The sequence below is a fragment of the Anastrepha ludens genome, chromosome 3, assembly GCF_028408465.1.
Source record: "Anastrepha ludens isolate Willacy chromosome 3, idAnaLude1.1, whole genome shotgun sequence".
In the NCBI taxonomy this organism is placed as follows: Eukaryota; Metazoa; Arthropoda; class Insecta; order Diptera; family Tephritidae; genus Anastrepha; species Anastrepha ludens.
This window is the reverse complement of record NC_071499.1, coordinates 58128565-58132528: the sequence shown is the minus strand read 5'-3', so window position 1 is coordinate 58132528 and position 3964 is coordinate 58128565.

Sequence of the window (3964 nt, the reverse complement as noted above, 5' to 3'; positions counted from 1 at the left end):
CCACATGCCGCACTCGACAGCAACAAATTCCACTTGTGAGCGTTAACCGCAGTTTAAAATCCCCAAACAGCACATAAACCGCCAAACCAATTCAAACTATTTTCCACGACTGCTTTTAATTGTTATGGAGCTTGAGTGCATTGTCATAGGTGAATACCCAATTGGGCAGACAATTGAACGACGTAGGGATCCACTACTACAAGTATACAAGAATAAGTATATATGTGTGTAAGTGAGGAGTTTACTTGTTGTGTTGACTGCCCGGATCATCAGCTGAAAAGCAGCAGCTGCGACTACTATCTAACTATCGTACAGCTTTTCAATATGACTTTACATGAGTTTCGTGCACACATACACGAGCAGTTTTTATAGAAGTTTCATATGTGTATATGTCCAGTTTTTATTTAAAATGCATTTATCTGCAAGCAATTTAAAAAATAAAATTTGTAAAGCAAAATTATGCAAAAACCAATCAAAAAAAATCTATGAAATGAAGCATTTAAAAAATTCTACCTTTATTCGAGAGCAAAAAAAAATAAATAAATTTAAATGAAGCATAAAATAAAAGACGCAACCAGCACAAAAATGAGCAACAAAACCGAAACAGAAAACAAAAAACAGAAACGCTTTGCATGAAATAAACAACAACAAAACGAGGTATTAAGTTGTTATGGGCGAGAAATCGGAATCACTGCTCCGCCGCTCTCACAGCTAGCGCGGCGCCGCCCCCGTTGCGAGTACAAAACTGACATTTAATTGGTTTAAAAAAACTGTGTGCGAAAGCTTGAAGCAAAACACAAAAAAGACTACTCAGAGCATGCGAACTAAAAATGGAACACAGCATACTTGCACATATGCGTGTGTGTGTGTGTGTATGCAGACTCAGTGATATGATTTCGTTATACCGTCCATGAATATCCTTTTATCATAGGAAAAAAATGTTAATATATGCAAATGGGACAAATAAAAAAACAGAACTCAATTAATACTGTAGTTATACTTATAAGCTAATTGCCGCTGCCGAAGGGGTGGTGAGTGACTACCATTCGGAAGTGCATGGGTTCGCAACCTCGGTTATGAACCAGCAAATGCTGGACTAAGTTTTTCCTAATAGCGCTCGTTACAGGCAATGGCAAATCTATGACTGTATTTTTGATATGAAAAAGCTCCTTATCAAAAAAAATATCTGCCGTTCCGAGTCGGCTTAAACTGTAGGTCCCCGCATTAATAGAACAACATCAAAACGCTTACCACAAATAGGAGGAGCTCGGTCAAACATTTAACGGAAGTGTACGCGCCATTTACTTATTATCTGTTAGGTAAATATTCCTTTTTTTATTATACTTATTATTATATTATTAGGTGCGCAACTAAGTTCCCGCTGTTTGTCAATAGATGCCGCCAGCAGCGTGTGCTAGTCGATTCTAACATAACCTAAATGCCATAAACCAAACTTAGACATATGGTAAACAAACTGCTTTGACACATTAGTGATTTTGTTTTGGTATCATAACTTTTGGTTTTGTGAAAATGTTTGATTTTGTGCCGAATAATCGACATTTGCGGGAAGTGTTGATTTTCCTCTTTCATTCGAAAAAAAAAAAACGGCGGCTGAAGCGCTTCGAGAGCTACAAAAAGTATATGGAGATGCTGCTTGAAGTGAAACAACGTGCCGAGATTGGTTCCGTCGCTTCAAAGATGATGATTCTAATGTTGACGACCGTCTGTGTGAAGGAAGGCCAAAAACGTTCGAACACGCTAAATTGGAGGCATTGCTAAAGGAGGAGCCGTGTCAAACGCAAGAAGAGCTTGCTTCAGTATTAGGAGTTACCCACCAATCCATTACCAAGCGATTGCTTGCTTTGGGAATGATTCAGAAACAGAGAACTTGAGTTCCTTATAAGTTAAAACCAAGGGATGTTGAACGTCGCTTTTCGCCTGTGAACAACTGCTCCAGCGGCAAAAAAAGGAAGGGTTTTCTTAATCGCATCGTGACGGGTGATGAAAAATGATTCATTACAGCAATCCAAAGAAAAGAAAGTCATGGGGACTGCCCGGTCATGCTTCTACGTCGTCGCCTCGGCCGAATATTCACGCTGCGAAGGTTATGCTATGTATTTGGTGGGACCAAGTTGGTGTTATTTATTATGAACTGTTAAAACCAAGCGAAACCCTCACTGGGGATCGGTATCGACTTCAATTGATGCGATTGAGCCGGGGACTGCGCGAGAAGCAGCCGCAATACGCGGAGAGGCATGAAAAAGTGATTTTACGGCATGATAACGCTTGGTCTCACGTTGCCAAACCCGTTAAAACCTACCTGGAATCACTGAAATGGGAAATCCTACCCCTCCCGCTATATTCTCCAGACATTGCGCCGTCCGACTATCACCTGTTCCGATCGATGGCACATGGTCAGCTGACCAGCAGTTCCATTCATATGAAGACATCAAAAAATGGATTGATCCGTGGATAGCTTGATACGAGATCTACCACTAAGATGGGAAAAAGTAGTAGGCAATACTTTCAATGATTCACTTGTAGCCATTTTTTCAGAATAAAGATGTATTTTCATAAAAAAAATATCGAGAACTTAGTTGTGCACGCCTTAAAAACGAGGTGGTAGGGCCTATGGGTAAATCTCTGGAGGGCTAACAATTCAATTTGGCGGCCTTCATAGATATACAGGGTGATTTTAATAACTTTAGATAGACTGTCTTTGGATCTCGTCCCCGCGTGGCTGTATGGAAGTTAATGCGTTGGCAGGAGCAACTAAAGTCATTAGATTTGTGCACAAGGAGACGCTGTTAGGTGGTGTTTCCCTCAGTCATGGATTTGATTGATTTTGGAAAGGTCATGGACTGTATTCAATAGGTGGGCTGCCAGTTGCGGCCTCAGAGTCTACTCTGATGAACCGGAACTGGTGCTATTTATCAAAAAATATTAGTTTGGCAAAAAGAAATCCATTATTTTCACGGTAGATGGCAGTACTGATCGGTATTTTGTAAAGTATCGATCAAACAATTTAAAGTTTATGCTCGTTGCCAAGGTGATAATTCACACTAAACAAATTCTTTTGTTGTTTTTTGTTTGTTCCATTCACTTGTCAGTTACAGGGTGTTAAAAATGGAAATATTTCAGTCATATTTTTTTTTGATAAAGGCCAAAAGGCAAGCCAGGCCGGTTATTTTGGGAATGGTGTTTATGGTGCCGATACTCTAACAGCTGATTACGTGCAGTTTTGGTGTCCTCCATTTCGTTCAGGCATTATTGATGTTAAAGAAAACGCCAATAATGTCAAAAATCACAGAAATAAACGAAGTTGACTGGCATAATAGTAGTCGTAGCATCGCCTAGGAGCTAAAGTTGGACCATAAAACAGTTTTTAAACATTTGCACAAAAAATTTACAAAAAAATAATGGATTTATTTCTTCTAAGCTAATAAGTTGGTAGCGCTGGAAAAGAGCTGCTAAAAGTTAAATTTGTGTGAGAGCACTTAATCTAATACTCAATAAGTGCTTTAGAGTTCTGCTTCTTCTGAATGTTGTTGTAGATTGTAGACCACAAACTTAACAATTGGAAGCAACGGAGTTGCCGTGTGTGAACACAACGGACAATACCTAAAGAGAATTCGGTAAGTTAAAGCAACAAATGTATCCCTGTATAAACGCAGTCTAATGAAATTGTTTTGAGAGAGAGTTATAGAGAGAAATAGTGAGTTATACCAGTTTGTTGAGGTGTAACTATACTCACTAGCAGCGAATCTAGCTCGACAACTTTCTTGTTGTTTTCACATGCAAATTTTTCATCAAGTGAGCCCAGGGCCCAGAGATAGCGAGCAGAGAAGTGGCGAATCGAAGGCACCTATATTTATCTGTAGCGAACTGTCTTCGAAAATCGAATAACCTGCCAAAACGTTCAGAAGCTCCGTTTTGACTCGATTAGATTACTTTTTGTGTAATG